The sequence below is a fragment of the Pteropus medius genome, unplaced genomic scaffold (genome assembly GCF_902729225.1).
Source record: "Pteropus medius unplaced genomic scaffold, Ma_sr-lr_union100, whole genome shotgun sequence".
In the NCBI taxonomy this organism is placed as follows: domain Eukaryota; kingdom Metazoa; phylum Chordata; class Mammalia; order Chiroptera; family Pteropodidae; genus Pteropus; species Pteropus medius.
In genome coordinates, this window is record NW_024349803.1 from 2,634,034 (window position 1) to 2,647,926 (window position 13,893).

At 33.4% G+C, this 13,893-nt stretch overlaps 1 protein-coding gene across 6 annotated transcripts in view; it reads left to right on the top strand.

Moving 5' to 3' along the window:
* Window positions 1–13,893, top strand: part of TBC1D5 (TBC1 domain family member 5) — a 466,695-nt gene that overhangs the window by 91,707 nt on the left and 361,095 nt on the right. Inside the window, exon 1 of one of the 6 annotated variants that reach the window (XM_039837043.1) lies at window positions 9,089–9,107. The exons of the other annotated variants lie outside the window; for them this stretch is intronic. The gene's annotated coding sequence lies outside the window, so the exon portion shown is untranslated. Of the gene's footprint in view, window positions 1–9,088; window positions 9,108–13,893 lie in introns of those variants that run through there. 6 annotated transcript variants of the gene reach the window in all.

Here is a 13,893-nt window from a genome sequence, read left to right on the forward strand (position 1 = left end):
TGTAGTCAGAGTTCTCCACTGTAGTGTTATAGTTTTTTTCTCTTGAAACTAATAAGCAGTCTTTGGGGAAATACTTTAAGATCATGCACTATCTTGCTCCTTTTCAAAATTTCCACCTAGATTTTGCATATATTTATGATTCTTGCCTGTACAGTTTTTTCTATAGTGGTTGCAAACTGCTGATTTTCCAATTCCAGTCTTCCAGTCAATGTCAGCATTCTACTGTAAGTAAAAGCCATTCTAATGGACTGATTGGTTTATTTGCTTGTTCACTCAGTCATTTATCATTGGTATGAGCTTATGGATATTTGTTCTTTTCAATGGTTTATATTTCATTACTGTGCTTAGTTATTTTGGTACCCAAATTGGCCAGGTTTGGTTATTAGTAGTACATAGGTTTCCCCCATCATGTTTTTTAGTCTCTTTTTTTTTCTTTATCTTTTTGGCAAAACAAGTTGTTACAGGCTTATCTTTGATCTGTTCTGCTCAGCTTAGGGCAGGCATTTCTCTGAAGAGCTCTGATTGGTTCATTATACCATTACAACAGACAGGTCTACTAAAAAAATTTAAGATTTATTCAAAGTTCTCCTTCCTCACCCCACTCAATTCTGTGAGTATATATAATCAAATATTGTACTAATAATTATGTGGATTACTTCTTTCTTTTTTATCCGTTAAGTGGAGATGTGGTATTAATTTGAAATACAGTTGAATTCATTCATTGTAGTTTTCTTTCAGCTCTTGCATTTTGCTCCTTTTTCACATCTTTGTTAATTTAATTTCTTTGAACATATAGAAAATGATGATTTATTTTCCCAAAAAGTAAAATTCGTGAAGAGATATACTCAGAAAAGTGTCACTCCATCGCCCCCATTTCATCTTTTAAAGGCAACAGACTTTATTGTTTTTAGTTCATTCTTCCTTTTATAAAGATAATCAGATCAATTTTCTTACATTTTTTCTTATTTCCTCTGTTTTATGAAAAGTAGCATACTATATATGTTCTTTTGCAATTTACTTTTTTAATTTATCAATATCGCTTGGAAACCACTATCAATAAATAGAAATATTTCTCATTTGTTTTTATAGATGCATAGTACTTTATTGTGTGTATGTACCATAGTTATTCAACTAATCTCTTATGCTTGGGCATTTTAGTAGTTTCTAATATTTTGCAGTTGCAGATATTGCTGTGATGAATAACCTCGTGCATATGTATTTTCGTATTGTTGCAGATTTTATCTTCAGGGTAAATTCCTGGAAGTTGCATTGCTGGTTTAGAGGGTAAATGCTTATGTACTTTCATTAAATATTGCTCAGTTCCCCTGCATGGAGTTGAATGATTTTGCATTTCCACTAGTAATGTGTGGGAGTGCCTGTTTCTCTATCACCTTGCCAACAGTATACTGTGAAACTTTTGAGTTTTTTCCAATTTGATAGATGAGCAAAGGTATCTCCGTGAACGTTTAATTTGCATTCATCTCATAAATGGAGTTTAATGTCTTCTTTTATATTTAAGAGCAACTTTCTCTAGGATATTTGGTCTTTATTCTCTTAGTTTTGAAGGTTCTCTGTAGTGTTATTAGCCATTTATCAGTGATACGTTTGGCAGATGTTTTCCCTGAGGTTGTCATCTGCCTTTTGATTTGCTTGTGGTGTTTTCTGTCATGTAAAAGTTTTGTTTTTGGATTTTGGTTCTAGTTAGAAAGCCTTTTCTTTTATAAATTCTCACATTATAGGAGAGATTCTTTTATCATATCTGAATCTGTTTCTGGACTTTCTGTTCTGTTTCATTGGTCTGTCTATTCATGCAGCAACATCATACTATTTTAATTAAAGTGGCTTTGTAGTATGTTTTAATATCTATAGTATGTTTTAATGAGATCCCCCTACCCCATTATCTGTCTCTTTTCATTGTTCCCTAGCTTTTCCTGAATTTTTCTTTTCCACTTGAACTTTGGCATCAAATTATCTAGCTCCACAAAAAGTTCAGTAATATTTTGATGGGGAGTACATTAAATTTGTAAATTTATGACATATTGATGTTGAGTTGTCCTGACCAAGGATAAGATATTTCTTTTTAGTTGTTAGGCCCTTGTGTCTTTATGTCTTAGTGTCTTTTAAGAGTGTTTATTTTTTATCATGTAGATTTTGAACATTTCTATTTATTCCAAAATAGTTAATCTTTTTTCAAATTATTTTTAAATAGAGCTTTCTCATCCATTATATATTCTATCTGGTTTTATTTGTGTATGTGAGCGCTAACTATTTTTGCATGTTCATTTATATCTTACTACCTTGCTGGATTCTTTTATTTCTTGAGTTTTATCATTTGTTTTCTAGGATTTTCCAGCTGTTTCAGCATATCAACTGCTGATAGTATTATTTCTTCTTTTCTAGTCCATTGGCCTACAATTTTTCCTCTAATAATTTTGTTTCTTTTCCAATTCTTATTTTTGATATTTCCAGTGGTTTTCTCTAGTCTATTTTGTTGATTAATATGTCCAAAAAAGTAGGTATTCTTGCATAATTCCTGACCTTTGTGGGAATGAGCAATCTTACACTGCGAGCTATCAGTGGGAGAAAAAATGTAGAGAACTGCATGAGGTAACACACTGTTTGAAGTGCTTTACAGGCATTACATGTATCATCATATGTAATTCTCTGTAATATCTCTCTTCCCTTTCATAGCCGATATTTTTGAAGGAGTTGTTTTTACCTGTCACTTTTCCACCTTTATTTCCTCACCTCCCATTCTAATTCCTCGAACAGCTCTATTCCAGTTTCTCCATTGTCAAAACTTAGGCCAACATTGAGAGCTCTATGTTATTAATCTAATGGGCTTCCCGCCCTTCCTCCCCCATCTTTACCTTACTTTCTTATTTTGCTCTCAGCAGGATTCAACATTGTAGGCCATGACTTCTTCTAAATGTATTTTTCCCTCTTAGCTTCTAAAAAAACCACATTCTTCTGGTTGTTCCTTTTCAATTTTCTAGTTATTCTTTTTCTACTTGGCTTCTACCAGCATATTCTAGGCCTCTTTCTTAAAAACTCTGTTCTATCTTCTTTTTGAACTGTTAAGCTTTCTAAACAAACCAGTGGGTTAAATTATCATCTATAACTGCAGTTATTCTGAAAGTAGCATCTTTAGTCTGCACTTGTCTTCTGAGATCAAGATCTATATGTCTACCTGCCTATCTGGTATCTAACTTTGAAATGTCAAAGTTACTTCACAATATAAGTAAGTTCTAACCCTTGCTCTCAAATGCTTCCAGTTTTATTTAAGTGACTAGTATCATATATCTCATCATATATGCCAGTAATCTGAACACCATTGTTGATTATTCTCTTTCATTCACCACCTTTATCCACTGCATTATCAGGTCTTGTTGAATTTCTCTCTCCATACCTTCCAGTTTTCTCTAGTCTGAAGGAAAGAGAGACCCTGTCAGCAGAAGAAAACATTTTGAGTAAATAATAGAGATGTTATATTTAGTAGAATATATAAAGTAGAGGCATACAAGTAAGATTAGAAATAACCTTACAGCTCCTTTGCCGAGGATACTGATAGTGAGAACAAGGAATTTGGGTAGTCATTGGGTGCCATAGGTAAATGAGATGATCAGATTCCTTTGCAGCACTTAGTAAAACTGAAAAAAATAAAAAAATGAGGAAGGGGCAGCAGATGGGAGACTAGTTAGGAAGCTAGCAATTTTAGCAGTTTTATTAAGAGGTATTAAGTGCTTATATTAGCGTATGACTTTGGAGACTAAAAAGAGACAAATTTGATAGATACCACAATGTTATTCAGTAAGATATGGCAACAGTGTGAATCTGAAGGTACAGAGGAGAGAAATGAAAATTCCAAAATTTCTTTGCAAAGTGATGCAGGTGAAGTAGAAAGTTTTGGGGAAAAATAATGAGTTCTGTGTTTGATATATTGCCTATAAGGTGCTGATAGACTATCAGGTAGAGACATTTAGGGAATGATTGGAGATGCTGAGTGGGTTTCTTCTTCAGTGCCAGCTCTATCTGATAGTATCATGACTCTACAGAGCACTGTTGAGAAGTCATTAGAAGCAACATCCAACCAATTGGCAATGCCTACTTTGGGTTCATGCCAGCCGTGATATAGTTCTTAGGATCCAGGTAGGACTAGAGAGGTGAGGACAGACAATGATGGTTGAAGGCATGAAATTTGAATGAGACTGCTAAGCCCTCCCCTCCGCCCCCTACCCCCCAAAGGTCATGGTGGTGGAATAAATTGAGAAAGGAATCAGAGAAAGATAGATCTTGGAGAACTTCTATATGTTAATAAGGTGGCTGCATCAGAAAAAGGGTCAAAACTGATGGGTCTATTGTTGAAAAAAAAAACAGAAACAAGGGAAAGAAAATTTTAGAAAGGAGATCCTGGTTATTGAGGCTACAGAAAAGTCAAGAAGTATAAAGACTTGGGAAAGGACATTACATTTGGATTATGGAGAGAACAATTTCACTAATTCAAAAAAAGGCGAGGGTTATATAAAGAGGGATTTATATTTTTGTAAAGGTGATGTTGAATAAAAACGTTCCATAAGAAAATGGAGTTTTTGAAAAATTATAAATAGGCAAATAATGCTAATATTTTGCTAGACTTTGAAAAAGTTTTTAAAATATGAAATAAGTAAGTGAAAATTTAAAAAATTCATCATGGATTAGAAACCGAATTGGAACTAGGGAATTGAAAGAATGGTGAGGAGGCCCTTTTAAATGGAGTGTTCTGTATAACAGTGGGAACCTTCTGGAACCAGGTAGTAAACATTCTAGATTTTCGCATAATACTCAGGTCTAGGAAGCAAAGTGCTTGTAAAGCAAATGGTGAAGCATAAGTGCAGAAATCCTGCTGAAGGTTGCATTGCTGGGCAGGAAGCTGGCAAAGTGATCTTATTTTCGGCAACTGCAAAGTGGTACTTTAAGTAAATTGGGCTTTGTTTTACAAAGAATAGTGAGTTGTGACTTGCTTCATCTGATACAGGGAAGAAATAGGATATGTTGGAGAGATTTTAGAGTATACCCACAGATAGTGGCCCCCTCTGATTATCTGGCCAAAAACTGACAACTAAACGGATATTTTAATTACAGGAGCAGTTTGGTATAAGAATGGAATGCATTGAAAATGCAAACCTTACGACTTAATACATGTGTAGTTCTGGTTGATGACTTATTGAAGACTTAAACCAACTATAAAAGACACAAAAAAGAAAAGAGATAAACATGGATCAGGGAAAGTAAACTTATATATTTGTATATATCCAGCGAACTTTCTGAATTCTTTTATTAAATTTATTAAAGTATCTATAGGTCCTCTTGGGTGTCTTAAGTTGGCTATCTTAAGTTGACATATCTGAAAAAATGACAACTTTGTTTCTTTTTTCCTCATTATGCATCTTATTTTATCTTATCTTGCTGTACTGTCTTGAAGTTTTAGTAGAATGTCCAGTAAAAGTGATAGCAGGCATTACTTATTCTTTTTCAAAGGGCAGTGCTTCTGATGTGTTACCATTATGTATTATGTTTGGTATAGATTTTTGGAAAAGTTCATTTCTTTCCCTTCATCTCTTTAAGATAGTTTTCTCTTTATAGTTAAAGTTTATTTTTAATTTGAAAAATGGTGTTAAATATTATCAAAATGTTTTCTTTCTGAATTGAAATGATGCTATAGTTTTGCTCCTAATGAGTTACATAATATGCAGTATTTTAATGACATGAAACCTCCAGTAAGCTTCATAAACAAAAGGTTGTTAATCTGTTCTCCAAGATGTGAGCAGTCATTTTTTTCCTTGATTGCTGCAGGTCCTGTTCTGAATCCTGTGGGCTGTGATACTGATTGCAGCTCTTCAGGAGTCAGCAGGAATGAAACTAGGGATTGAGAGGGTCAGCTATGAATTTGCCAATATATTCTAGCTTTTTTTTTTTTTATCGAGTTCCAAGTAAAAGTATAGGTCATGTTGGAGGGAGGCTACAAGGCACTGAATAAAAATATTCCATTTTTATTCATTACCATATATGATTTTTTTTTATAGTGCACACTGGATTTTATTGAGAAAATATTTAAAGTGTAATTTGTGTTAATGGGTTTAATTACCTCAATCTAATGATATTCTTAAATTTCTTGCAAATAATGAAGATTTTAAAAAAATTATTACTTTAATAAATAGTTACCTGACTTTTTAGATCTCTTCTCTGGGATATTATCTGTATATTACTTCCCCAAAAATATTCTGGAAAATGCCTAATTTAAATCTAATAGCTATAGCAGCTTTTACATGGTTAATCATTCTCTTCAGTAAAATCGAATTAACTGTTAAAGGAGAATTTGATTAAGCTATTTCTTCTTATTTTTTCCCTCTTTCTTATTATGTTTCCCAGAAAGCCAGAGTTGGGACTACTTGTCTTATCCGAAGCTTTGGGTGTGTATTGACATCCTTCTTTGAGGGCCATGATATGATTTACTAGTTTGGGGTCATTTTTTCTTGTTGTTATTTTTGTTCAGTATAGAAACGACCTATTTTTCAAAGTGTATGTTTTGATTTTAACGAAAAGATTTTTAAAATATGTGAACTGAACCCGTATAAAGGTTTGCTATCATAAAGTGCCATATTTGACTTCTCTGTTCTGAAGGACAGTCTTTCATATTTAATTACATTAAATTAAACATTTCTTATGCTAATTATTTTTATTTTATTTGCCTATCCCAAAAATTATTATATAAAAATTCCATATAAATTAATAATTACTAATCATAATTATCCTTATTAAAATAATGTATCAGTCCTTTATTTTGTTTTAGCATTAATTATAATATTCACATGTTCATATATCATAGCTATAGAGATTTGAGCAAAATAATAGAATAAAATTACTTGATGAAAATTGGGCCCACTGGGGTGGGGCAGGGAAGAAGGCAGTAGGGTAGTGATAGAATAAAAGACCTATTTTTCTTTCATTCTTGTCTATCACAGTTTAGAAGAGGGAGACTAGCAAGATAAATGTGCCTAGAACTACAGAGCAGGCTCGTGTGATTTATCATATTTTTCAGAGTGTAATATAGTAGTCGACAATAATTTGGTGAATGATCTTTATCCTTGCGTGAAAAAGTCTATTCAGTATCATGAAAACATCTATTATTACACAGAGCATAAATATAATTTCTGTATTGTGTTATTGGATGTTAGCAAAGCCCTTTTTTTCCTTAACTCGCAGAAATCTCACAAGATTTGTCTGCTGTAATTGAGCATATTAATATACGTATTAATATTTACTGTTATACTTCCCCCAAATGAAGCACACGTTCCTGATCTTTAATCACGGAAGTTGATAAAATGAACCCCATATATGATGAACTTTGTTTTTCTGCATGAACAAATTTTTTTATATGATCAAATTTTCTTCTTATTAAATGACTATTCTTTTTCCTTTCTAAAACATTTGGTCTTGTTTTCTATGCCCAAACAAATTCTTCTAAACATAATTTAACTATTGTGGTACTCTTCAGTTCTAAACTAAGAAGTGCTGTTGAGCAGAAGTCTAGTTGCTAAAAATGCCAGGTAAATTGGATAATTTTAGTACATGTTATTCAGTGCATTACTTATAATTAAATTTAAAAAATCAAGTTAATGAGTCACTCATTCATTGAAAGATACCCTAATATTGTATGTAATTGTATGAAACTGGGAAGGCCAGTTTGTCAGGAAGTGCAGCTCTGCTGTTTCGCAGAGAGTTTTTACTCTAATGAGAGGCTTTTGTTTAAGAAGAAAGATTATCCTGAAAGAGAACTGTACCAATCTAAAGATGAATGTTTTGGACGCGTAGAAGCCTGATTCTAAGTTGAACTTAAAATGTCATGGCTTTTAGCAAATTAATAGAATAATGCTATGTTAAGTGGTTTCTAGGCATCAAATCTTGGTTAAATAACACTAAAAATAGACTAAGCTACCGAGGGTCAAATATAGTAATCATAGTCAAAAGAAAATGCAACATAGTGCTTTATGAATTTAGTTATTTTTTAAACTTTTTGTACTTGAGAATTAAAATGATTTACCAATCGATTTCTTAAAAATAGTTGATATATGTATACATGGTCAAATCTTATAACCACGGGAAAGATCTGTTTTCTAGTCAACAATATCCCTTTGTTGTAAGAGGTAGAAATGGCTTAATCTGAAACTTACTGCGCCATTTTAAACATGTTCTAACTGATGAACTATGTTAGGTGTTAAAACAAGTCTAGCCTTCTGGCAAGAGTGACAACTTCTTCATGTGGAAAATCTGGAATTGCCTTCAGGAAGTATTTTAATAAGCTCTTTGGAACTCTTTTCATTTGATTATGTCAACTTTGGGAGTGAGATGGAGATAGGCCATAGGTCTGAATTTTCTAGGAGTTTTGCTATCACTTATTCTTACTCTGGTAATTTTATATTTGGAGATTTCTTCTGGAATTTATTTATATTCCTTGCATTATTTGTATGAATGAGGATCAGGATGTGTTTTGGCTTTGTCTGACCAACCTGCACAATGGTTTTAGGGATATTTGAAAAGGAACACCATTCGAAAATTCTGATTCTCAGCTGTATATATCTGCCTAACTAGATTAACATCCTTAGGAATTTACTAAACTTATTTTTCTTCCATTTTTATGTCCTGATACCACCATTTTTCTCATGTTTTTCTGTCTCTCAGTCTTCCATTTCCATAGGTACTCTGTTAGTCTGGTTATTAATACTCTATACCTCCACTGGAATCACCTTCCTAAAATACTAAGGACCCAATAATCGATTCAGCCATTTTTCTGTGCTGCTAATTATTAACGACATTATTCAGTTTAGATTTTATTTCTTTTTAAGAAGCAGCTAATAGGCAATGCGATTAATAAAGGAATAGTAGTTCGATAATTAAGTAAGTGATGGGGAAGTCATGAGCTATACGAAGCAGAAAAAATAGATCTTAAATAATTGAGTCCTTTGTAGACCTAACTTATTATCTGTTCTCTCTTTGGTTTTAATTAGTTTTGTCCTCTTCTGTTTTCAGAGAATGAAAGCTTCCTCAGAATTCTAGAATAACTTGGGACAGTGAGTACTTTTCTTAGACTTTGCTCTAGTGCAGTATGGTTTGAGTTTTTCTTTTTGTAGAATTTGAGCAACATAAATTAGTATTTATTAGATAAAAGGTGACAGACAGGTAATGCTACAAAAAGGCAATAGATTAAAAAAAAGAACATAGAAACAAATGGAATAACATAAAGAGGAGTAGTTAATGAGATGTTGAATAATAAGTCTGGAACTGAGAATTTAGAATACAAAATAAAATTATGGACAGTGCTTAAAGTTTCAGTCTGTTTTAGCTGAAATAGTTACTTTAAAAAATCTTATTTTTATGCTAGTTACAGGAACATACCTAAAAGAAGGTGATATTTTAATTACAAATATGTTTGTGTACTTATTGTACTGTGAAGGATGTCGACTTTGAAAAGTCTCATGCCTTATGTCTGCCAGAGGAAACGGACAAAGACTAATACGATCTTAGGGAATTTTTCATTTCTTGGAGTCAGGTTGGGTCTGCAACTTGCTTAGGGAGACCACATGTGGTTCCTGGAATTTTCTAACTTTTCACTGGCGTTTAGACTGGTCTTGAGGATTGAAGTGAACCTCAAGTGCCCAAAGCAACTCTCAGAATCGACCCAATTTTTTTTGGTTCATTTAAACAGTGTGATTGAAACTAATCTGTTTCTTATTCTTAAGCTAATTTGAACTTGGTATCCAGAGCTTGATCCTAAATGGAACCAGGATATAGAGAATTGAGGTTATCTTGTTGGCATCAAGAGAAATATTAGAAGATATAATCTTCAAGTCATAAAAAGTGCTCTTTTTTGCATTATATATACATTGGTTTCTGTTTTGCTTGGTGCTTAGGGTAGTGTGGGATCTAACTTGGTGCCAACTATGGATAGTGAAAAATGAGCATGGCTATTTGGGAGAAAATAGTGTTGTATGCTATTACAAGATGAAGAGTCATTTTGGAAATGAAGATATGTTTTATTGTCAGGACAACCTGGAATAATTTCACTTACCATAAAAGCCAGAGGAATAGATTTATCTTATGTCTGTACTTTTGGGATCATTGGCTATATAAAGGTTTATAAAGTTAAGGGGTTTTATGAAAAAGTGAGTAATGGTAAGGTAAGTTACACTTATAGTTGCCTTTAAGTTGATGTAGCATGGTTTAGTGGTTAAGACCGTATGGACTCTGAGTTCAGATTGCTTGAGTTCAAATCCCAGCTTTACCATTCATTAGTTTGAGCAAGTTAGTGTCCGTCCTTAAGCTCCTCTTAGCTGTTTCGTTGTTGTTGTGGGTGGAGGTGCGGACACATTAAATGAGATATTCCATATAAGTATCAATATCATAGTATGGTATTGATGTTATTGCTGCTAGCCTTCTTTTTCAAGCAAATTTTATTATTTTTAACCTTCTGTTTCCTTTCATAGTCCTGATGTAAGTCATGGGGTAAAAATCAAAATAAACAAACCTGAGTGGGTATTTTCTTTGATTCAAAGGAGATACTGGGTAATAAACTTTAAGCTTTCACTGCCACATTTAACTTCACTGATAAGCTTTGAAAGAATAATATCCATCTTGAAATTTCAAAATTAAAAATGTCAATTAATCTTGGGTGAAAGTTTAGAGTTTTGGAATTTTTTAGAATCTCTAAGCTACTAGAACCTTATGATAGCAGCCTTGACTCACTGTCCCAGTATGTCAGGTTAATTGGACAGTGAATGTAATGTATGCATCCATAGTGACAATTGTGGCTCATGTAAAAGGGAAGATGAACATACTTTAATTTTTCAGTGATCAGAAGTGTCTGGAAATATAGTAGACATTTTCTGTCCTGAATGCAGGGTCACTGAGCAGGGTTATGTGTAAACTCTTATTCCATTTTTTGAGATAACTGTTGCTTGTGTTAGGCCCTTTTACATATTTATAAGATTCTTTACTAGTCCACAATATATTTTATTTAACTAATGGTTAATTTTTGCAACAAAATTTTCTTTGTGAACCATTCATCTCCCTTAATCATTGTATGTCTTTTGACATATTTGTATCTCTAAATGACTTAGTTTTAATCATAAAAAATTAAAATCTGTATTAAAGAAAATCAAATTTGATGGAGACAGCTTATATATAGTTGAAACTGCTTTTGTTTAATTATCCTTTTCTATTGAAAAGAAACCTTGATAGTAGGTATTCAAAGAAATATATGAAATTTAATATTAAGTTGGGTATGATTTAATTGGACTAAATGAAGTCATATATATGTATACATATATTCAACAAATAATTTAAAAATTATGTACCTGAAGAATGGAAAGTGGTTGTTGCTGGTAGATATCTTTTAAAAAGCTTGGAAGGTCATCTGTTTCACTGCTGTATCAGAATTTTTGGAGAAGGATCTGCTTGGGAATCTCCATTTTACAAAGCTTCTCAAGTGATTTTCATGCACACTAAAGTTCTGGAACCACTGCTGAATTCTTTGAAAGCTCAGGATATTGGCTTCTGGTGGTTCTTATGATGGAAGCTGCTTTTCCCTAGTTGGGGGAAGAATGGGTGAGTTGTGGTAGCTGTACCCGATGATTTGCCATGCCCTATACTGTGAAATTTCCAAAGCTTTCAGGGTCAGTCTTAGTTTCTGCTCTAAGTCTTCTCTCAACTGGTACTCCTTGGTGAAGGAACATGTCATGTTAATAGTGATGCACAACCGAGTGGAATGTAACAGGGGCTTCACGTGTTTCCTAAAACATCGGTATTGCTGGTGAAGAACGGTCAGGGAGCTTAAATGGTCTTCTGGGGCTGGGATTGAAACTGAGGTTGATTTATTTTAAAGCCCAGACTCTTGACACTATATATGCTACCCTCCTTTTAAGTGGAAAGAACAAAAGCTATGGGTTCAGGTTGCTTTGGATTGGAAATATGCTTCCATCACTTGCTGGCTTTACTAGTGACTCCACACTTCCTTAAACCTCAGTGTCCTCATTTGAAAAATAGGCATGATAATTGTTAAATTTCTAAGGTTATTGTGAGGATTAATGACCTGAAGCACATTTTTTGGATTACTTCAGCATATTTTTATATTTCTGTCCCAGAGTGGACAATTATTGAATTGATTGATGACTATTAATCAACAAGTTAAGATAAGGAAAATATACCTTATTATAGGCTAAATGACTTTGTCAAATTATGAAATGTATGTTTTCCTGTTCTGATGATAGAAATGTGGAAGATACTAGATGTGTGATGGAATTTTCCTTTAGGAAAAGAATGTAGGATTCTAATATTTTTTTTTACTACTGATATCCCGATAAATTCTAAATTTTATCTAGCCCAGAGCCTTAAAGCTCCAGATTCTTCTTACAGCTCCAGATATTTATACCGAAACGCCTACAGGACATCTTCAACAGGTCGCCCCTTACTTAACATGTCCAAGCCTAAACTTGGACTTTTTTCTAATGACAACTGATCTTCCAGGGTTCCTTATATCAGTGAATGGAGTTGCTATCCATCTGCATCCCCACAAAATCTAATCTTCCACCAAACTCTACTGATTGTTATCCCACAAATCTTTCTGCCTTCTCTCCATCTTCATTCACTTTCATAGGTTTATTCTAAGCTCCTGTCATCTCACACCTAACTCCTCCCCTGCACCTCTCTTGCCCCTTTCTGTAATTCAGCCAGATTTGGTATATTTTTAACTTATAATTTATTGCTATACCTTATTTAAAACCCTTTAGTAATTTTGCCTTATTGACTTTTTCTGCCCATGTTGTTTCATGTATGTTCCCTCTCTAGCTGTGACTGGCTTCTCTGCCTCTATTGACTTTGAAAGTGCTTATCTCATAACTGCTTTTATTTTATTTCACTTTTTATTGTTTTTAGACCAATTATTTTTATTTATTAAAATTTATTGGGGCAACAATGGTTAATAAAATTATATAGATTTCAGGTGTGCAGTTCAGTATATATCATATGTGTATTGCATTGTATGTTCACCACCCAAAGTTAATTTCTTTCCATCAATGTACATTTGGCCCACTTTATCCTTATCTTCTTACCTCCCGCCTCTTTCCTTTTGGTAATCACTAGACTGTTGTCTGTGTCTATGAATTTTTATTTGTTTGTTGCTTTCAGTTTCATGTCCCACACATAAGTGAAATCATATGGTTCTCAACTTTTTCTGTCGGACTTATTTCACTTAGCATGATAATCTCAAGATCCATCCATGTTGTCACAAATGGCAGTAGTTCATCTTTTCTTATGGCTGAGTAATATTCACTGTATATATGTACCACATCTTCTTTATCCAGTCATCTACCAAAGGGCCCTTCGGTTGTTTCTATGTCTTGGCCACTGTGTACTGTGAATCATGTGGCAGTGAACATCAGGGTACATATATCTTTATGGATAAATATTTTCAAATTTTGGGGATAAATACCCAGAAGAGGGATTGTTGGGTCATATGGTAATTCAATTCTTAATTTTTTGAGGAACCTCCATAGTGTTTTTCCGTAGTGGCTATACCAGTTTATATTCCCTCCAGCAGTGTATGTGGGTTCTTTTTTGCCCACAACCTCTCCAGCACTTGTCATTACTTGTTGATGATATTATGCCATTCTAACAGGTGTGAGGTGATGTCTCATTGTGCTTTTGACTAACATTTTCCTAATAGCTAGTGAAATTGAGCATCTTTTCATGTATGTTGGCCATTTGTATGTCTTCTAATGTGAGAAGTGTCTGTTTATGTTCTCTGCCCATTTTTTAATAGAATTGTTTGTTTATTTGTTGAGTTGTATGAGTTCTTTATAT